The sequence below is a fragment of the Dasypus novemcinctus genome, chromosome 25 (genome assembly GCF_030445035.2).
Source record: "Dasypus novemcinctus isolate mDasNov1 chromosome 25, mDasNov1.1.hap2, whole genome shotgun sequence".
Classification (NCBI taxonomy): Eukaryota; Metazoa; Chordata; class Mammalia; order Cingulata; family Dasypodidae; genus Dasypus; species Dasypus novemcinctus.
Window position 1 is genome coordinate 16,110,341 of NC_080697.1, and position 23,758 is coordinate 16,134,098.

General features: G+C 40.0%; 1 protein-coding gene across 11 annotated transcripts in view; it reads right to left on the bottom strand.

Moving 5' to 3' along the window:
- Window positions 1-23,758, bottom strand: part of DTNB (dystrobrevin beta) — a 350,467-nt gene that overhangs the window by 295,661 nt on the left and 31,048 nt on the right. The gene's annotated exons all lie outside the window — the stretch shown is intronic.

A 23,758-nucleotide genomic window follows, 5' to 3' on the forward strand; every position in this document is an offset into this window, starting at 1 on the left:
CTATTTTTATATAAAACAATATTAAACAAAAAGGTATTCATTCCCAAACTCAAAGAACTCCTAAATGTAACTTTTCTATAACAGGGTAATAGTTACGCTGGCAATTATGCCAGTCATTTTATTAAATTCTACATGCATTATCTCATCTAATCCTCACAACTCTCCTATTGCTGATATTATTTTCATTATTATCCCCATTTTATAGATTAGGAAACAGATGCCTAGAAAAGATAACTTGCCCAAGGGCATACAACTCAGTAGTAAAGTGAATTCTAACCCTTACATTAAAATTCTTACGTAATTGTTGCTTGTAGCGTGTGGCTTTAAGTTCCTGTGCCTGAAAAGCCAGAATACAAATAGCCCATTACATGGACCCTGTTAACGCAAAATTCATACCAATTTCAGCTGAAGATTGCCTTACTCTACAAAGAAAAAATACCTAGACAAATAGCATTAAGCCAAATAATTCCCCTAAGTTGGTTAAACTGTTACAAATCAACCCATTATATGTTAGAAACACAAATTAAATGACTACATGAATTACATATTTATTAAAGCAAGTTGTCTGGAAAAAATTTAGTTATATCAAAGTTAAAAATCTGAATATATTCTTTAACTTACTGCAATTAATATTTTGATAATTAAGATGGCCCTTTCCTATATTATTGAAAGTAAAGCTTCAACACACATAGTAGTTACTTAACAATATACCCCCAAGAAGAATGGTATACTATACCCCTTATATAACGCTTTTTCTCAAAGTAGAATCCAAGAATGCCTGGAAATGCCTAAATTTCTCATGACAATTTTTAAAATTTTATTTTCATTTCTAAATTAATCTTCAAAAAAATTAATAGAAACTTTCTGGATTATCTGGAATATTATAAGGAGTACATGCAAATTCAGGGCCCACATCTACACAAGTGATGACATGAGGCAGTGGCGGTAAGAGATCACCTAAAGGAGAGGGCAGCAACTCTAGAAATCCTGGGCCAGGATTGATGTGACACTGTTTTTGCAAATAAAGTTTTACTAGAACAGTCCATTCATTTACATACAGACAATGGCTACTTTCAAGCTACAACGCAAAGCTGAGTAGTTGCTACAGAGATGTATGGTCCTCAAAGCCTAAAAAATCTACTATATGATCCTTTAAGAAAATGTTTGCCAAACTAACCCAAAGCTATTTAATGAATATAGTATTATTACTCAGCTCTGGCTGCAGTTAGATTAACATATTCCTACTGTACCAAAATGACAATTGGCTGGCTCTGTAGTTTCATTAACATAAGTTTATTCTTAGGCAAGTGCTTTAATCACTCTAAGATACATTCCTCACTGCTAAAATGGCATAAAAATTATACATATTTCACATAGCCACTCACTTGACAAATACTGAGTATGTCATATGTGCCAGGCATGGCTAGAGATATTAGGAATATAACAGAAGTGAATAAAAGATATAAATTCCCCAGCACCATGCTGCTGTCATTCCTGTGGGAGGATTTAATGAAGTCATTCATTTAAGTAGTGCCTAGACTAAAATAAGCACAGAACAAATGGTAGCTGCTTTTCCTTTTCTAGTTATTATTACTACACAGGTAGTTTATAAATCTAGTAGGGAGAATATGCATTTGATCACTAAGGAGGTTATGATAGACATTATTTGACTTAGTGTGTTTTCTTTTTTAAAAAAGAACTTTCTAAAACAAAGCACAAATTATCTAAACTGACAAAATGATGGTATCTTCAACGCAGGAAGCAAATCTTTCAATCATAAATCAAATAGCACATAAAAATACATTTCAGAGCAACCTGAGATATCAAATGAAACAGTCATCACATTGATAAACTATAATGTACAAATAGACTTTTAAAAATCTACTTTATAAATTAGTCTTTAATTTTGTGTTACTGTTAAAACCACCTGGGTAAAAATATATAGTAGAGTTGTACTACATGAATATTTAAATAATACAAATTCAACTACTTGCACTCAGTAAAAGGAAAGAGTGTGAGAATTGTTTAAATAAAATAGATGATTCAACATGATGATCACCTGCCCCAGAAGAGTGTGAGGAAGGAAGTGAATCTGCTGCTCCCTATCCAGTGTCAATTCTCTCTGGCATTTGACAGAGTAAGCATCCCCAGGCTGATCTAAGGATATATTCCTTCCTGCCTTCCTTCAAAATTATCCAGCATATGAAGAATCATGAAAATCTATATGGGAAAGACAATCAAAATATGCCAATGACAAGATGACAAGATGTTGAAATAATTAGATAATAACTTTAAAGCAGGTATTTTAAAAATGCTTGAATAAGCAATTGTGGACATGTTTAAAACAAAAGTTAAAATATTAAGTGCCAGCAAATAAATAGAAGATATAAAGAAGAACCAAATGGAATGTTTAGAAGTATGCTAAAATACGTATTAATGATTGGGGGCGGGGACCTCACTGCACAGATACAACAGCAGAATGGAAATGGCAAAGGGAAGAATTGGAGAACTTGAAAACAGAGCAATAAAAATATTCAATGTGAAAAGAAGCAAAAGGAGATTTAAAAAATATTAATCAGAATTCCAGAAGGAAAACATGAATGAGTGTGAAGACATAGTGGCTGAAAGACTTCCCAAGTTTGGCAGAAGACCTACATCAACAAATTCAAGAAACTGAGCAAATTCCAAACAAGGCAAAGCCACATCATAATCAACTGCTGATAACTAAGCATAAAGAAAAACACTTAAAAGAAACCAGAGAAAAAGAACACATTACCTACAAGACGGAGAGCTGCAAGTTTTTTTCTTAAACGGCCAAAGAATAAATATTTTACACTTTAAGCATATATGGTGTCTGTTACAACCACTCAACAATGCCACTGTAGCATGAAAGCAACCACGGACAATATATAGACAAATGGACATGGCTTTGTTCCAATAAAACTTCATTTAGAAAAATAAACAGGCATCAGCCCTTGGGCCTAGGTTTACCTACCCCTGCAGTGATGGTTCATATCATGTCATCAACTTAGATTATGATGTCCAGTTGTTTGGTCAAGCAAGAACTGACATGAACGTTATTCTGAGATTATTTCAGGAATTTAAATCATTAGCTGATTGCATCTACATCTGATTACATCTACTATCAACAAAAGAGACTGCCTTATGCAATGAAAGAAGTTTTACCCAATGAGTTGAAGGCCTTAAAGGAAGTACTGATTATTTCAGCAGTTAAAAAGGAAGAATTTCTCTATCTACTTCAGCCAGCCAGCACCTCCTGGGGAATTCATCATTACCTTCATTAGATTTCCCAACCTGTAGCATCTGTCGGGGAATTCAATACCACCGAGTTCCCAACTCGTGGCCTGCCCTAAGGAATTTTTACTTTCCAATCCCCATGGTTGCATGAGCCAATTCCTACAATAAATCTCTTAATATGTATATATAAATATATATACATGTGCGCACACACATACACACTGCCAGTTCTTTCCCTCCTACAGGGGAACAACGATATGAATGACTGGATTTCTCATCAGAAACTATGGATGCCAGAAGACAGTGGAACAACATTTTTAAAGTGCTGAAGGAAGACTATCAAACTAGGATTCTATATCCAAAGGATATATCCTCCTAGAATGAAAGACAACTAAGAGAACGTCTGCTGAACAGACATATTCCAAATGACAAATGAATTGCTAAAGGAAGTTCTTCAGAAATAAGGGAAATAATATCAGAAGGAAACCAGAAACACTGGGAATGAAGGAACAGCAATAGAAGTGGTATTAGAAGAAAAAACATCAATTCTACATAATCTCTACCAAAAAAGAAAAGAACACCTCTCAATTCATTTTACAAGGATTAGAATATTCTGATATCAAAACCAGACAAAGACATTACAAAAATCAAAACATAATCAAAATCCCTTATTTGCAAAAATCCTCAACAACCAAACAAGAACAAATCTTTGGGAAGTGGATTTGGCTCAACTGATAGAGTGTCCACCTACCATATGGGAGGCCCAGGGTTCAAACTCAGGGCCTCCTGATCTGTGTGGTAAGATGGCCCATGCACAGTGCTGATGTGCACAAGGAATGCTGTGCCACGTGAGAGTGTCCCCCATGTAGGAGAGCCCCACAAGCAAGGAGTGCACCCCCACAAGGAGAGCTGCCCTGCGCGAAAAAAGCACAGCCTGCCCAGGAGTGGCACTACACACACAGAAAGCTGATGCAGCAAGATGACACAACAAAGAGAGACACAGATTCCCGTTGCCTCTGACAAGAATGCGCGTGGACACAGAAGAACACGCAGCAAATGGACACAAAGAGCAGACAATGGAAGCGGGGGGCGGGGTCGGGGAAGAGGGGAGAGAAATAAAAATTAAGTCTTTAAAAAAAAAAAAAAGAACAAATCTTCAACAAAATAGTAGAAATTTCACTCAGCAATATACAAAAATCCCAGCAGCAAATGGGGTTTACCCCAGGGATGCAAAGCCAAATAAACATTTAAAAATTCATCAATATAATTCACCATATTAATAATTTAAAGGAAAAAAGCCCACATGATTGTATCGGATACAGAAAGAGCATCCAATAAAATACAATATTGATTCATAATGATAAACTCTAAGCAAGCCAGGATTAAAAAATAACTTTCTCAAACTGATAAAGGGAACCTATTTTTTAAAAAATAGCTAACTTCACACTTAGTGATGAAAGACTGTTTCCCCCCTAAGATTGGTAACAGACAGGAATGTGAACTCCTACCACTTCTATTGAACATTATAAGGGATATCTTAGTCAGAAAAGTCAGTCAAGGAAATGAATAAAAGACATGCAGTTTGAAAAAGAAAATATAAAACTATCCCTACATGCAGATAGTATGATCATAGAAAATCCAAAGAAATCTACTTTAAAAGCCCAGAGATAAAAACTGAGTTTAACAAAGTCACAAGACACAAGGTCAACACATAAAATTTAACCATATTTCTATATTGCCAGCACTGCACAATTGTAAACCAATTTAAAAAAAATAGTATTGACAGAATCTTCAACAAAAACTAAATACTTAGGTGTACATCTAACAAAATACATACAGGGTCTGAATCTGGAAACTATAAAACACTGATGGAAAGAATCAAGAAGACCTACATAAAAAGGTCTTCTACTTATTAATCATCTAATGAGATGGTCTAATCAAATGGTCCAATCAGATGGTTTGATCAGATTATCTGTAGATATAGACAAGATGATCATTAATCTTATATAGAAGAGCAACAGAACTAGAATAGCTAGCATAAACCATTGTTAAAAATAAGAATAAAGTTGAAAGAATTCACATTATTCAAGTTTAAGAATATAAAGCTACCGTAATAAATATGGCATGGAATTGACAAAGGAATAGTCACACAGATATATCAAGTAAACCTCTTGTATCAATAGGGCATTGAGTCCTTGCCCTTTGATGGATGGGGACTCACAGATAAAAGGAATGGCAAAAGACAGAGTTGGAGGGGTTCTTAATGTTAGGGCTTTTAATGTTGGAGTTTGATGCTGAAGCTGGAAAAACAGGGAGAGAGAGCCGTTTGCCTGATAGTCTACAGCTGACCTTGTGGAGAGAGGCAAAGCCTAGGGAACCTCATAGTCTACAGATGACCTTGTGAAGAAAAGAGATGAGCTAGCTCAGAGGAATCCAGGAAGCCTGAACCCTCGCAGACGCCGGCAGCCATCTTGCTCCAACGCATGAAAATAGACTTTGGTGAGAGAAGTAACTTATGCTTTATGGCCTGATATCTATAAGCTCCTACCCCAAATAAATACCCTTTATAAAAACCAACCGATTTCTGGTAATTTGCATCAGCACCCCTTTGGCTGACTAATACACCATGGTTGGAACTGGAAGCTCCACTTTCCCAAAAGAGGGGAGGAAGAGACAGCTGGGTACCAACTTCAGCTATTGAGTAGTAAATTTGGCAGGCTAAAGTATAATCCTAAAGTATAATCCTAAAGCTTGAGCCTAGGGGAAGCGAGATGGACTGAATCTTTCCATTCAGATCAGATTGGAGCTCTAACATAAGCCCCAGACCCACCTCTGGAAGGGAAGAATTTCGGGGGACCTGTGCCAGTGCCTCCAGGAAATTATCAGTCAAGCCGTGGAGGCTGGTGATCATCCTACTTTGGCAGCACAAGCTGCCCCAGAAGCTACTCTGTGGTTGGAATTGGAAGCTCCATTTCCCAAAAACAGGGGAGGAAGAGACTGTTGGCCACCAGTTTCAGCTACTGATTAGTAAATTCAGCTGGCTGAAGAATAACCCTAAGAACAGCTAAAGTTTGAATCTGTCCAAGTCAGAAAGAGGCTGGTGGTCATAATTTTGACTCCACCTGCAGCATGAAGGGAAGCCAGGCTGACTAAAAATCACAGTGACGGTAGAGACCAGCTTCTCTGACCCAGATTGGCCTGCAGCCCTTGCCTAGCCTTCAGCACCATCTGTCAGGGAGGAAGGTGGCGGGCCCTGCACCAGACTATTGAGGTACCTACACTTACATGTGGCTGGCACAGACTGAATAATCGGAAGTCTACTGGGGCAATTGCGATAGTCTTGGACTCGCACTACATAGACTGCTGCCCACACAGGCAGCTCCATCCCCACTCCATGCAGGGGAGAAAGGGGCATGAAGCTTCATCAATTTCTCTGGGCAACTACGTCTAGGCCTGTACAACTGGGATTATTCCACACAGCTGTATTTTTGTCCTTACTCCTGGCAAAAGAGGATGTTGGGAGAAGCTTCATTGGTCCCTGGGGTAATGAGGGCAGCTTGAGCCTTAACAGCTTACAGCACCAACTACATCCTTGGTTCCTACTACACAATGAGCAAGGGAGAAATGGCAGGAAGCCCTAAACTAAAGAGAAAAACTGCACCCAGAACAAATACTCTAGTAAGCCAGATGCCAAGACACCAACAAAAAATTAAAATCCACACCAAGAAACAGGAAGATATAGCCAGTTAAAGAAACAAGATAAGCCTCCAGATGGCATAATGGACTTGATTATAGATGTTCAAACAAATCTCAATAAATTCAGTGAGATGGCTAAAGAGATTAAGGATATTAGGAAGACATTGGATGAGCACAAAGAAGAATTTGAAAGCATACATAGAAAAATAGATCTTATGGGAATGAAAGATATAATAAATGAAATTAAAAACACACTGAAATTATTTAATAGCAGATTTGAGGAGGCAGAGGATTGGTGAGCTTGAAGAAATGGCCTCTGAAAATGAACATACAAAACAATAGATGAAGAAAAGAATGGAAAAATTGAACAAGGTCTTGGGGAACTAAATGACAGCAAAAACTAAATGAGAGCAAACATATGTGTCATGGGTGTCCCAGAAAGAGAAGGGGGAAGGGGCAGAGGAATATTTGAAGAAATAATGGTAGAAAATTTCCCAACCCTATTGAAGGACATAGACACCCATGTCCAAGAAGTACAACATACTCCCATCCAAAATACTCCCATCTGAAAAAATCCAAATAGACCAACTCTGAGACACATACAAATCAGAACGTCAAATGCCAAAGACAAAGAGTGAATTCTGAGAGCAGCAAGAGTAAAGCAATGGAAAACTTATAAGGGATACCCAATAAAATTAAGTGCTGAGTTTTTACCAGAAACCATGAAGGCAAGAAGACAGTAGTATGATATATTTAAGATACTGCAAGAGAAAAACTTCCAGCCAAGAATCTTGTATCTGGCAAGATTGTCTTTCAAAAATGAGGGCAAGTTTAGGATATTCACAGATAAACAGAAAACCGAGAGAGTTTGTAACCAAGAGATCAGATTTGCAGGAAATACTAAAGGGTGTGCTAGAGCCTGAAAAAAAATACAAGAGAGAGAGGCCTGGAATAGAGTCTAGTAAATGAAGATTATATCAATAAAGGTAACCAAAAGTGTCAAAAGACTGGTGAAAATAAAATATGGCAGATAAAACCCAAATATTAAGGAATAAACTTAACCAATGATGTAAAGCACTTGTATTCGGAAAACTACAGCTCAATAATGTTAAGAGAAATCAAAAAAGGCCTAAATAATTGGAAGAATATTCCATGCTCACAGATTGGAAGACTAAATATCATTAAGATGCTCATTCTACCCAAATTTATATACAGATTCAATGCAATCCTGATAAAAATTCCACCAGCATTTTTTAAATAAATGGAAAACACGATTATAAAATTTATTTGGAAGGGTAAGGGGTCATGAATAGCCAGAAACATCTTAAAAAGGGAAAGTAAAGTTGGAGGACTCTCATTTCCAGACTTTCAATCATGTTTACCTAGCTACAGTGGTAAAAACAACATGGCAATGGCATAAAGACAGACACACAGACCAATGGAACCAAACTGACAGTTCAGAAACAGACCCTCATGTGTATGGTGAAGTGACTTCTGACTAGCCTGTCAAACCCATCCAGCTCAGGCAGTACAGTGCATTCAACAAATGATGTGGAGATAACTGCATATCCATAGCCAAAAGAAGGAAAGAGGACCCCTATCTCACACCTTAACCTAAAATTAACTCTAAATGAGGCAAAACAAGAACCATAAAACTTGTAGAAGAAAATGTAGTATATTCAAGACCTGGTGGTAGGTGGTGTACGCTTAAGGAGATAAGGGGAGGACTGAAATGTACTGATATTTAATTATGTAGAAATTTTAATTAGCTTTACTGCAAAAGTGTGGAAATGTATAGAGTTGAAGTAACACATTATGGTGAGTAACAGCTGGTTTATAAACGGGGATGTAGCTGAAAATGGTAGTCTAGGGATGTAAATGCCAATTGACAGAATGCTAGAGAATAATCTAGGGACTGAATAGCACAGAGGAGGATGAGGATTGTGGCTGATGATACAAATGCAAGAGTGTACTCTATTAGCTAGAGCAAATGTACATCACTATTGCAGGGTGGTGGGAATGTGGAGAAGCATGGGAAAATACAACTGGAGAGACCTATAGACTGTGATGAGCAGTAATAACATAATATTCTTGCATCTATGCCAAAGATGTACTGTGTTGATAATGGAGGAGTATGGAAAATTTGTGCCAAATGTACACTATGGATCAGGTAATAATTAGATATTATCTCATAATCTGTAGCAAATATTCCACCACAGTATGGTATGTTGATAGAGGGTTGTTGTTTAGGAATTCTTCATATGTGCATGATTGTTTTGTAAGTTTACAACTTCTGTCATAAACATATATTTAAAAAATAACAGGGTGGGTTGGGGAGAAAATACACCAAATGTAAGATAAGGACTATAATTAGTAGTAAGATTTTGAAGATACCCTTTCATAATTTTTAACAAATGTCTCATGACAATGTAAGGTGTTGGTGGAGGGTTGATGTATAGGCCCCTGTATAATGTTATGCATGTTTACTTTATAAGTTCACAACTTTTACTAAACATTTATTATTTATGTATGTTCATATATAAATGATATAAAAAACAATAATAATAAGAGGGTGGGTTGGGGGAAAAATACTTTGGTCAGTAGTAATATTTTGAGGATGCTCTTTAATCATTAGTTCAAAATGTTTAACAACAATGCAAGGTATTGGTAGTAGGCTGAGGTATAAGAGCCCTGTATGACATTATATGTTTATTTTGTATGTTCACAACTATTACTATATACTTATTGTTTACATATGTTTATGTATGAGAGGTATGCTTCAATAAATTTTTTTTAATGAGAAGGTAAGGTAGACTAGGAAAAATATTTTGGAAATCACGTATCTGACAAATGACTTGCATCCAGAAATACATATATCAAAACTCAACAAGAAGAAAATAACCCAATTTTAAAAATGGGCAAAAAATTTGATCAGGCACTTCATATACAAATGACAAATTAACAGATGAAAAAATATTGAACACTACTGGTCATTAGGCAAACGCTCATGAAGTTCTGCAACACACTTAGAATAGCTAAAAAAATTTACCTGATAATATCAAGTGCTGACAAAAATGAGGAACAAGTGGAACTCATGCATTGCTGGCAGGAATGAAAAATGTTATCACCACTACAGAAAACAGTTTAGCAGTTTCTTATAAAGTTAACATGTATTTACCATATGACCCAGCAATCCCACTTTAAGGTATTTAACTCTAGAAAAATAAAAACATATGTTTTCACAAAACCTGTAAATGAATGTTCATAGCGACTCTATTCATAATTGCTAAAAATTGGAAACAATCCACGTGTTCATTCAAGTGAATGGATAAACACATATCATATAGTACATCCATACGACAGAATATTACTTAGTAATAAAAAGGAACTAATTACTGATACACAACAACTTGGGTGAATTTCAAAGGCATTATGCTGAATTGAAAAAAGTCTGTCTCAAAAGCTTACATACTATATGGATCTATATAAAATATGACATTCTGGAAAAGACAAACTAGAGTGATGGGGAACAGATCAATGGTTTCCAGGTGATACGGTAGGAGTAGGGTGTACCTATAAAGGAATAATACAAAGGAATTTTGTGGGGGGTGATGAACTGTGCTATATCCTGTGTTGGCTGGAACATGAATCAATACAGGAGTTAAAATGCACAAAACAGTGCAAAAGGAAAAAAGTCAATCTTACCACATAATTTTTTAAATAAAATGGGGAGGAAAAAACCCCAAATCCTCCCTTGCTTCAGTGGGCTAATTCCAAGCTAAGGCTAGAATTCAGGTGAACACACCACTTTTTCTAAACCAGTTGTTCTCAAAGTTTGTCATGAATCGAAATCACCTAGAGGACTTATTAAAGTACAGATTAGTGGGTCCCACCTCAGAATTTCTGATTCAGTAACTCTAGAGTGGGCCCAAAAATCTGCATTTATAATAAAGTCCCAGTTGGTGCTGATGCTGCTGGTCCAGGAAGCAGACTCTGAGAACCACTGGTCTAGATTTGTTCCTGTACTCCATGCTGCTTCTCCCTCATTCCCTTACAGATTTCACCTGAGAGTACAACCTCAAGAAATTACTTCCACAAGAATCCATGTTTCAGGCTCTGCCTAAGGAGCCTTATGTAAAACAGAGTATGATTAAAATTTTAAAAAGAAATACATAAACGTGTTTTCATATGCTTCATATGCAGACAAAATCTCAGATAGAATGTAATACAAGAAGCTGTTAACAACGCTTTCTTCCAGGCAGTGAACTGGGATTGGGTTATAGGTAGATGACAATATAGAAACATTCACCTGCCATTTTACACCTTCCTATATTTTTCTACCACTATCATTTATTATTTTTATAATAAAAAGCTACCTTAACTTAAAAAAACAAATAACATGGGTCACTGTCACATTAACATAAACATGGCACTTCAATAAATTCTCCCAAAACATTCAGTGACTTATTTTTTAACAGTTTAAATGTCTTCTTTCTTGTGGTGATGATTTTACATCTTGGAGGGAAAAACCGAACCAGAAGATAATCTGTTAAACTAAACAAGATGACCTTCCAACAGCTTCACAACATTTCAGATATTTTTACTTTAATAGATAAAAATTACCAAATCACCATGATGAAGATAAAACTTAATCCAGATAAAAAAAATAAACTAAGATAGTTGAAATAAATTTAAGGTCCTTGCAAATATGCCTCCATATGTAGTGAAACTTAAGATTTGTAAAATCAAATAAGAAAACTGTTTTGCATGAAAAAATGATCACATCTGTTTAGTGATATGAATCATAGCATAGCAGCATATCTCTGAAAGATTACACTATGATTTATCATACTGATTGCCTCTGAGGAAAGGAAATAGATGCTAAAGACAGGGGAAGAGGAAGTTTTAGCCTTTTTTTTTTTTAACCACACATCCTTCTAAATTTTAAACGTTGTGACTTTAGAACCTATTATGATTTTTTATTTTTTTTTTTAAAGATTTATTTATTTATTTAATTTCCCCCCCTCCCCTGGTTGTCTGTTCTTGGTGTCTATTTGCTGCGTCTTGTTTCTTTGTCTGCTTTTGTTTCTTTGTCCGCTTCTGTTGTCGTCAGCGGCACGGGAAGTGTGGGCGGCGCCATTCCTGGGCAGGCTGCTCTTTCTTTTCACGCTGGGCGGCTTTCCTCATGGGCGCACTCCTTGCGCGTGGGGGCTCCCCCACGCGGGGGACACCCTTGCTTGGCACGGCACTCCTTGCGCGCATCAGCACTGCGCATGGCCAGCTCCACACGGGTCAAGGAGGCCCGGGGTTTGAACCGCGGACCTCCCATATGGTAGACGGACGCCCTAACCACTGGGCCAAAGTCCGTTTCCCCCATTATGATTTTTAAAATTCATCTTAGTTTAACTCAAATTCAAGGAACTTCTGGGTATAGGTGGCTCACCACCACTACTACCTACTGTTCCAACACCCAACGTAATGAAATTACGGAACACTGGAGTATAATAAAACAAGGACCAAAACAACATCATTCAAGAACTAATAAGACACTTAAAAGTAAAGAACATAAAATAAAGAACTTTAATGGCTATACTCGTATTGGAAATCATATGCTCACTACTTAATAAAACAGGGACTGGGAGACTAAATTCCTTGATGATGGACCCTCATACAGCACCTGCTCTGATAAACTCTGATTTGACTCAATATTGTAAAGCCCTAAAGCAGTATGCCAAAGACTACTGAAAAAAGCCTTCCAACTTTTTTCCACTTGACATGCTTTAGAGCCTGGAGACTGAGTCTTCTGGAAATGACACCAATGAAAAACTGCCTTTGAGTCTCACTGGAAAGGACTACCAAGTACTCCTTACCACTCACTTCAGTCCAACTTCAAGGTCTTGAACCATGGGTTCACATCTCTCAACAGAAGAGGACTCCTCCATATTCCTGGAATTGTACATCTACTGGCGATCTTAACGGAAGAGTGACGGGGTCCTCTGCTGCCCAGAAGCAGGCAACACTACAAAGTAGACAGCTTTCCCAAGATCACAGACCAAGCACCCTTCTAACACTATGATTGCCTTTCCTTGCAATACTCTTCTTTCGTTTTCTCCTATTCCCTCTCTATGCTTGAAAAGATAATGTAGTTGTTAGGGTTTCACAGGCAATACTTACAGCAAGAAATGTAGTTGAATTCTAGTTCTGTCATAACAAACCCATTTGGTCTACCCAGTAACTAATTTCTCCCTCATTCCAAACACTTCAGTTTATTTTAATAAAACTGCAACAATAATTGCATATCAAGTAAAAAAACTAGACTCCAGGTCCCCTTTACTCTATTTTGAACCTTACTTTAAATATAACTAATCTAGAAATTTATACATATATCTTAACAGACCTAGGAAACCTTTCTGTAGTAGTGCACATGCCTCCACAAACTACAAATTATCTTAACAATGCATGTCCAATTCAGGCTCAAAACCCCAACTGTGAAAAAAAATTTTAAAGGCAAATACCCTTTGGCCAACTCTTTGTTTGTACTTCCAATGCCTGAGATCCAATTTGACTAAGAACGAATGAAAATATTCCCAGCAAAGAATCTATAAACATTACATGTACTGGAATTACATGTACTCTATCAAGACTATGTTTTATTTGCAGAGATTCTAAGAGAATACCCCATTTGCCTGGGCAATGAACTTCCTTAATAATTGGCAAATGACTGTACAATGTGTACTTGGTCTCCTCTCTAGCCCTTTATCCATATACGATAAACAAGAAAATGAATACAGGATTACTCCTTTGAATTTACATAATCAAGTAAGACAAAATATGCCTGGGGACACCTGTGATTCAGAATTTGCTCCCTTTGACAGGTCTCTTCTCCCTTGGCTGGGAATTAATCTTTTTGAATAAAATATTTATTTTTATTTCTTTATTCCCCCCCACCTCGTTGCTTTGCCCTCCTTGTCTGCTCTCAGTGTCCATTCACTGTGTGCTCTGTGTCTGCTTGCCTTCTCTTCAGGAGGCACGGGGAAACGAACCTGGGACCTCCCATATGGGAGAGAGGCACTCAATTGCTTGAGCCACCTCAGCTTCCTGCTTTGTTGTGTCTCTCATTGTTTTTCCTGTGTCTCCTTGTTGCATCATCTTGTTGCATCAGCTCACCACACCTGCTCGTAGTGCCAACTCACTGTCTTGCTTATCTTCTCCAGGAGACACTGAGAACCAAACCCAGGACCTCCCATGTGAAAGGCGGGAGCTCAATTGCTTGAGCCACATTCAATTCCCAGAATCTCTTTTTTTTTTTCTCTCTCCCCACCCCCACCCCCCCAGTTGTCTGCTCTCTGTGTCCATTCACTGTGTGTTCTTCTGTGACCGCTTCTATCCTTATCAGAGGCACCAGGAATCTGTGTTTCTTTTTGTTGCATCATCTTGTTGTGTCAGCTCTCCATGTGTGCAGTGTCACTTTTGGGCAGGCTGCACTTTCTTTCGCGCTGGGCGGTTCTCCTTACAGGGCACGCTCGTTGCATGTGGGGCTCCCCTATGTGGGGGACACCCCTGCATGGCACGGCACTCCTTGAACGCATCAGCACTGCACATGGGCCAGCTCCACACGGGTTAAGGAGGCCCGGAGTTTGAACCGGGGACCTCCGATGTGGTAGACGGACGCCCTATCCACAGGGCCAAGTCTGCTTCCCCGGAATTAATCTTTATGAAGCTATGATTAGAAAGGTATCTGCAATCCTAGGTATATTTGCCAATGAAACTGCTAAAGGCACAGCTGCGTAAAGAGTCTCTTGATTCCCTTGTTCAAGCAGGATTGGACAACAGGACAGCCTTAGCCTTGCCCTAACAGGGCAGGGGAGGGGGGAGTCTATGCTATGGCTAATACTACTTGACTTAGTGGATAAACACTTCTGTACTATAAAACCTCAATTGCTCAAAATTACTAAATAAGCCACCTGGTTACAAAAGGTCCCTGCCTCCTTCTTAGCTCTGTTTAGCAACAACTGGTTTGGAAGTTGGAAGTTGAAGACCTTGGTCAAGGAGTCTCCTTCAATCTCGTGGTATCAGCCATCAAGCTACCCTGCTACGATGTATTCTCTCAAGAGTCTTAAATGCCTTTCCCTAGCCAATAAACTGTCAGATGGTAATGATGTATCTTCTTTTTCTGCTTTTGTTATTTGTGTGTGTTTTTTTGAGATACTGGGGGTGGAGATTGAACCCAGGGCCTTGTCTGTGAGAAGCTGGCACTCAACTAGTGAGCTACATCAGCTCCCATAAGTTGGTTCCTTCATTTGTTTGCATGTTGTATTTTTTTGTTTTAGGAGGCACCAGGAACCAAACCAGGACCAGCCACATGGGAAGCAAGCACTCAACTGCTTGAGCCACATCTGCTCCCCATGACATGCCTTGAGTCACAGCAATATGAAGAAAGACAAAGGATGAATACCACTAATGAGCCTGACATCATCACCTGAAACTTCCACAATGAGGCCAAATATGAATAAAATGGTGGTGACAGAGAATGGTGCTAAACCCAAGTTTTGGTCAATCTCACAGAGCTGAGAGCAGAAGGGGAGAAATTGTTAAAACAGAGGAGGCCATTAGACTGGGGTGACTAGCAAACCCAACAAACCCAAGAAAGAATGTAACAAGATAAAAAATTGGGAGAGGCTGCCTTTCCCCAGGCTGTCTGTTGTACTAGGGGGTAGAAGCTTAACTCCAGTCAATCAGAAATGGAGGCAGCAGACTTGGCCCAGTGGTTAGAGCATCCGTCTACCACATGGGAGGTCCGCGGTTCAAACCCCAGGCCTCCTTGACTTGTGTGGAGCTGGCCCATGAGCAGTGCTGATGTGCGCAAGGAGTGCCCTGCCACGCAGGGGTGTCCCCCGCGTAGGGGAGCCCCACGCGCAAGGAGTGCGCCCCGTAACGAGAGCCGCCTAGCGTGAAAGAAAGTGCAGCCTGCCCAGGAATGGCGCCACACACATGGAGAGCTGACATCAACAAGATGACGCAACTAAAAAGAAAACACAGATTCCAGTGCCGCTGACAACAGAAGTGGACAAAGAAGACGCAGCACATAGACACAGAGAACAGACAACGGGGGGGGGGGGGGGGGCCGGGGGGGAGGGGAGGGAAATAAATAAACAAATCTTAAAAAAAGAAAAATTAGAAATGGACATCTTAGCAAGGGGCTTTCCACCAGAAACAGCCCACAAATAAGGCAACACAGTTTAGACATCCAATCAGAAAGTTTCCTCCCTTACTTCCACACTTGCCTGATATAAACTTCCCTTTTTCACTCCTCAGTGGAACTCCTGGCCACTTCCAGGTGTGCACTGCCCGGTTCACAAATAATCTGTGGCCCAAATAAATTTTAACTGCCTCAGTTTATCTTTCACAGGGCCCTGCTTTCTAACTACAGTTCTATTATTTAACTAGTTTTGTAACTCCCCTTGTCATGTAATCTCAATTCAGTATCTGTCAAACTGATATAATGGGATCCCTTTGAGAAGCAATGTGGAATAACAAAAGGATACAAGCTTTTTAAGTCCAGCTCCTTCACCAGGGCTTTGCATAAATTACTTAAACTTTCTAAGCCTCAGATTCATCAGTAAAATTGTGATTACCTGTGTACCTATCTCACAGGATTGTGCTGAGGACTCATGGCAAATGCCTAGAACAATGACTGGCATTTAGTAGGTACTCCCAAAGTGTTAGTATTGACCAGAACATCAAACCAATGTGCAAGGAAAGTTTATTACTCAACAATAGTTACAACAATTACATTATTTGTTGACTTAGCGGGTGTAGCAGACCCTCAAGGAAAGCCGCCCTGTGCAAAAAAAAGTGCAGCCTGCCCAGGAGTGGCGCCACACATATGGAGAGCTGACACAGCAAGATGACACAACAAAGAGAGACACAGATTCCCAGTGTCGCTGGGACAAGAATGCACACAGCGAATGAAGAGAGAGAGCAGACAATGGGGATGAGGGTGAAGGGGAGAGAAATAAATTAAAAAAAAAAAATACATCTTTTAAAAAATAAAAAGACCACAGAACTCATCAACTGATTGATTATATTCCCTGGGGGTGGGGATGGGGGACTCTACAGGACCCTCTTCTCACTAAAACAATTAATAATGTGCTAGTAGGGGGACACCAGCATTGCTGAGAAACTCAAAGGTAGGCCAGGATTAACAAATGGGAGATACTGCCATGGAAATGGGCTCCCTAAGGTCATTGGGGATGACAGGATTCCAGAACAGCTGAAAAGAGGTGGCAGCACTTAACAGCCTAATGTAAGGTAGACATAACAACCATCACAAGCAAGAAGACTGAAATGGCAGTCAGGGTGCTGACCTACAGAGATGTGCAGTGCTGGCTAATAGGACATGATGTTCCTGAATGTGGGAGACGGACAGCCAATACAAATGTTGTCGCGTTCAAACAGAGTTTTTCAAAAAAGATCAAGAGGGTAGTGGATGTGGCTCAAGAGGCTGAGAACCTGCTTCCCACATGGGAGTTCCTGGGTTCAGTTCTTGGTGCCTCCTAAAAACAAAAAACAAACAACAAGGAAAAAAATGAAAAAATCAATTCAGGGGAGTTGATGTGGCTCAGTGGTTAAGCACTGGCTTCCCACATATGAGGTCCCAGGTTCAATCCTAGTCCCCACTACCTCAAAAAAAAATAAAAAAGGATCAAGAGTGAGTAAACAGAAGCCTGCTGTCAGCCACTACACAGAATAGGCATAATTCCTAACCCAATTTCCAGACTTAAACCAGTTCTCACACCCAGAGTCCATCAACTGAGGGGAGACCAACTTCCTTTTACGTAAAACTGTAATGCCACAGCAAATATATTTGGCAGCAATTCTGCCAATCTTTCTTCTAAAGGGAAGAAGGCCATTTCCCAAAATAATATACAGTGGGGAAAGGATAAAAATAGAATTTTTCAAGGGGTATCGGGTTCAGAGTTTGAGATGACAATGATACCAAGGGATCCAAAACACCTGCCCCTCCATTTCAGTAGGGCATTTAGGAGCTACGTTTTAAGTCCAATGAGTCTACAAGTCCACACTGTTATTATTTTCCTGGTCCCAGAGTAGGTAAAGGAATGGATATACTTAGTAGCTGGAAAAACCATCACATTGCTTCCTTGACCTGTGGAGTAAGATCCACAGTGGTAGGAAAAGCAGGGTGGAAGCCCTGAAACTTCCACCATTTCCAAACAAGATAGTAAATGGAAGAAATAATACGTTCCAAGTGGAATTAGTGCCACCCTCAAAGTCTTAAAGCATGCAAAGGTGTTGTCTCCAACAAATTCCCTGTAAAAACCAGATAGATCGTGACAAATGAAGGTGGGCTAACCTAAATTTAAACAAGAGGTAACCCCTACAGGTAGTCCCAATCGGAGTTACCATGCCTGAGTTATTAAGAAAATCCTTACTAGAAAAGCTCAACATAGCATCTGGCACTTGGTTCATGGTTACTATCTGGTGAATGCATTCCCTTTCCATTGCCATCAAAAAGGAGGATCAGAAAGTTTGCATTTTTGAAAGAGACAGCAGTAGACAGCATAGTCTTGCCCCAGGGCAAAATTAATTCTCCTGCTCTTTTTTTTAATTTTTTATTTTTTTATTTATTTCTCTCCCCTTCCCCCCCTCCCCGAGTTGTCTGCTCTGTGTCCATTCACTGTGTGTTCTTCTGTGACCGCTTCTATCCTTATCAGCGGCACCAGGAATCTGTGTTTCTTTTTGTTGCGTCATCTTGTTGTGTCAGCTCTCCGTGTGTGCAGCGCCATTCCCGGGCAGGCTGCACTTTCTTTCACGCTGCACGGCTCACTTACGGGGCGCACTCATTGCGCGTGGGGCTCCCCTACACAGGGGACACCCCTGAGTGGCTCAGCACTCCTTGTACGCATCAGTAATGCGCATGAGCCAGCTCCACACGGGTCAAGGAGGCCCGGGGTTTGAACCGCGGACCTTCCATGTGGTAGGCGGATGCCCTATCCATTGCTCCCTCTCTTGCTCTTTGCCACGGTTTAGTCTGAGAGAACCATGACCATCTGGATAGGCCACAGAACATTACATTCTTTCCTTTATATGGATGACATCATGTCAATCAAACCTGGGAGCACGAAGAGACAAATAGTATAGATGCTCTGGTAAGACACATGCATGCAGAGTGTGGGAAATAAACCCTGTAAAGATGTAGGAGTCTGCCACAAAAGGTAAGTTTGTAAGTTTCGAAGGTAAGTTCCACAGGGCCATGAGATCTACTGGTCCTTCCATATACCACATGGAAGATGCCAGCCAGACAAAACATTAGAACAGCCCCTCAACAAGTTTTTTAAACAACCACTACTATATATGGTATTATGACCCCATTAGGTAGAACAGATTCAGGCACTAAGGAGTGTCCAATGGAGCACCTGAAGAGTTTATAGTTTCCATCCCACAACCAAAGATTCTGCTGGATTAGAGGTCCCTCTAGCAGAGGACACAATAAGAGTTCCTTTAAATCAAAGCTATGATGCTGCCTGGTCATTTTGGACATCTCATGCCAGTAGACCAGCAGGCAGGGCAAAAAGCAACTATGAGGGCAGAGGTAACTAAACTTACCATTAAGAGATAGGGTTGCTGTAATATAATGGTGGCAAGGATGAAGATGACTGGAACTCAGGATTCACTGGGGCCCTCTTGGTGATAAAAGGCTATTACAGTGACCTTGGCTTGACAAGGGCACAGAAGCCAGGGATTCAGGCCCCTTGGGGATGAAGATCTGATTTACTCCACCAGGCAAGCAATCTAAACCTAAGCAGAGTTGGTGGTCAGGATGAGGGGAATCTAGAACGGGTGACAGAGGAAGATGATAAAATCAGCAGCAGCCTGAGGACCAACTGTAGCATGTCCCAATAAGCCTCCTGTGTGTGTTCTTTCTCTTCTTCTCTTCTTCCCTCTCCTTCTTTCTCTCCTCATCTCCCCACCCCTAAGAAACTGTGACAAGCCACCGCTTTAAAGAATCTTGATCAGACAGAGTCAACCTAACATAGCGCATGAGAAGACACAAGCAGTTCAAGGGGTGGACTGCAGCAAATACTGCTGGTGCCCCAAACATATACCCTAACCTTGACCAATTTACATGTATACTAAATTGACAGCATCTGCTTTAAAAAAAAAAAAAAAAAAAAAAACCCCGAGGGCTTTCTCTGCCCTTGGACTCCCTTTTGTTCCCCATATGGCAGGTCTGAAATTCTACATATTTACCACCCCCTGGGTGCATTATTAGCCAATGATGGATGGGGTTGCTATCTCACCCCTTCAAGGGGTAAAACTCTGAAGCACACCTTTTACACTGGATCCTAGAGTTCTTCAGTGGGAATAAGTTCTAGTCACCCACAGTGGTAACTTCACTGATAATAAACTCTTTTTTTTATTTTTTAAAGATTTATTTATTTACTTCTCTCCCTTCTCCTCCTCCCCCCCATTGTCTGCTCTCTGTGTCCATTTGCTGTGTGTTCTTCTGTGTCCACTTGTATTCTCATCAGGCAGCACAGGGGATCTGTGTTTTAACAGGGCGGCTCTCCTTGCACAGGGGCCACTCCTTGTGTGGAGGACACTCTTACACGGGGGCATCCCTATGTGGGCCAGCACTCCTTGCACACAGTAGCACTGCATATGGGCCAGCTCACCACACAAGCCAGGAGGCCCTAGGCATCGAACCCTTGGACCTCCCATATGGTAGGGCAGACGCTCTATCAGTTGAGCCACATCTGCTTCCCAATAAACTATTTGCTGTCTTCCTTTCCTATCTCACCTCCTACTTCCCTATGGGTGTTTCCTGGGATAAACTCCAAAACAAAATGTTTGAACTCAAACACTTCTCTAAAGGTCAGTGTTTGGGAACCTACACTAAGACATCAAGTCTTTTCATTTCAATTAAGCTTGTAATCCAAAGTACATAAAATCCAAATTTTGGGAAGCAGATTTGGCTCAATGGATAGAGCATCCACCTACCACATGGGAGGTCCAGGGTTCAAACCCAGGGCCTCCTGAACCATGTAGTGAGCTGGTCCACACGCAGTGCTGATGCACACAAGGAGTGCCATGCCATGCAGGGGTGTCCCCTGCGTAGGGGAGCCCCAAGCACAAGGAGTGCACCCCATAAGGAGAGCTGCCCCACATGAAAAAAGTGCAGCTTGCCCAGGAGTGGCATCTTACACACAGAGAGCTGATGCAGCAAGATGACGCAACAAGAAGAGACACAGATTCCTGGTGCCACTGACAAGAATACAAGAGGACACAAAAGAACACACAGCAAATGGACAGAGAGAGCAGACAACTGGGGAGGGGAAGGGGAGAAAAATAAATTAAAAAAATAAATCATAAAAAAAAATCCAAATTTACAGGGAACACAGAACCTAATATTACCATAAATAAGTTCTCTAGACCTACTGGTAGGTGACTCCACTCCAGAGCTATGTATATGCTGCATCTTTGTAATTATCCTTTCAGCAGTTCCATTCCCAACAAGGATCTAATTCTACCACCATACCTGATTATGTGCTCTTGCCTTCCTATATCACCTTGAAGGTCAACAGTTACACAAATGCCAGTATACCTCTTTACTTACTTTTTTGCCTGGGCACCTGGCACTTTGTCTTTTCTTAACTTCATAATCTAGAGATAACCAATCCCTCCGTACCATTCTCTTCACACACCAAATTTAGTTTCAACCTCTGCCATTTCCTTCCTCAAGTCTCATATTCACCCTTTTTTTCCACTTCAAGTGCCAAAATCTTTGCCACATTAGCACACAAACTTCTATGACTCCAATCTCAGAACTTTCCATAACCCTTTCTTCCTGTAGTTCATCCTGTGAACATGCAGAGAAATCCACTGAGTATACTGGTTCAACATGTTTCACCATTAGTGAATCCCAATCATCCCATTCAGGAGCTTCACTTCACCTAATTTAAAGACCAGAGTTCAGCCTTAGCCTATGAAATGTAAAGGCCAGAGACCTACCTATGAGGATGCAAGCAAGGTTTTTCAATCTAGAAAAGGAGCTGAAATTGGAATTTCCTAGAAAAGGCTATCTAATGACCTAAACCCAAAGCCAAAAGGAATGAAAAACATGAAACTACTTATTATAGAACTAGACAATACCATGAAATTCCTTTTCACCGTAGGAAGGGGTATTGTTTACTTGGATGAAGAGTGAATGCTAGATTACAGAGTGGGACAGATGGAAGAACTACCACTAACAGAAAGAGCAAAGGAGGGAGCAACAGGGAGCACTGTCTTTTAAAAAGATGTAGATAGAAAAGCGCCAACTCTCATAGGCCCGTCTTTATGACATGTAAACTTATACCAACCCATTTTTCTTTAAAGACAAAGAATCTGAGGTCCTGAGAATTTAGTCACTACTAAAAAAAAAATAAAATCACATAGCTAGAGGCTAGAAAAGTCAGAATTAAAAGACAGATTTATAAACTTTTTCCTATCTATTATACAATCTCAATTTGTCTATTTACCCCACAAAAGCATAATATAAAAACCATCTAATGATACTTAATAATGATGAATTATTATTAATTTTAATGTGATAATATTATGGATACACTTTACATATGGCAATATTTACAAATATAGTGAATGACATGACATCTTGAATTTGCCAAAAAATAACTCAAGTGGGAATGAGTGGATGAAAATATGGGTAAAACAAAACAGGCCATGAGTTGATACGAGTTGAAGCTAAGGAGATCATTGTATTAGTCTATGTTTTTAAGTTTAGAATTTTCCATAATGAAACTACTTTTAAAATAAGAATAAAATCTCGTGATGAAGTCCTGGAGGAGGGACAGTTTCGTGTTATAGGTAACTGCATACAGAGCAACAGAAACTTTCCAAACTCAAATGCAAAAAGAAAAGAGGATTAAAACAGGAACAGAATATACAAGAACTGTGGGAAATTTTTAAAAGGTGTTACATATGCATAATTTGAATACCAGAAGGAGAAGAAAGAGAATATGGAGCAGGAGAAATACTTGAAATAATAAGAGCAAAGAATTTTCCAAAATTAATGACAGATACCAAACCACAGATCCAAGAAGCTCAGAAAACATCAAACAGTAAAAATAACAAAAAGATCTATCATTTTCAAGGTGCAGAAAACCAAATATCATGAAAAAAATCTTGGAAAAAAAAAGGGGGGGAAAGCAGCAACCACCACCAAAAAAACAAAAACAAAAACCTTACCCATAAAGGGACAAACCTAAAAATTAACAGGGGACTTCTTGCAAAGATGATACCTTCTGACAAGAAGATAGTGCAATAAGAAAGAAAAAAGAACAAACAGAAAAACACCAACCTAGAACTCTGTATCTAGAGAAATTTTCATTCAAAAGTGAAGGAGGGGCGGAAGCGGACTTGGCCGAATGGATAGGGCATCTGTCTACCACATGGGAGGTCCGCGATTCAAACCCAGGGCCTCCTGACCCATGTGATGAGCTGGCCCACGCACAGTGCTGATGTGCGCAAGTAGTGCCATGCCACGCAGGGGTGCCCCCTGCGTAGGGAAGTCCCACGCTCAAGGAGTGTGCCCCGTAAGGAGAGCTGCCCAGCACGAAAGAAAGTGCAGCCTGCCCAGGAATGGCACCGCACACACGGAGAGCTGACACAGCAAGATGACGCAACAAAATGAGACTCAGATTCTGGGTGCCACTGACAAAAAGCGGACACAAGAGAACACACAGTGAACGGACACAGAGAGCAGACAACTGGGGGGTTGGTG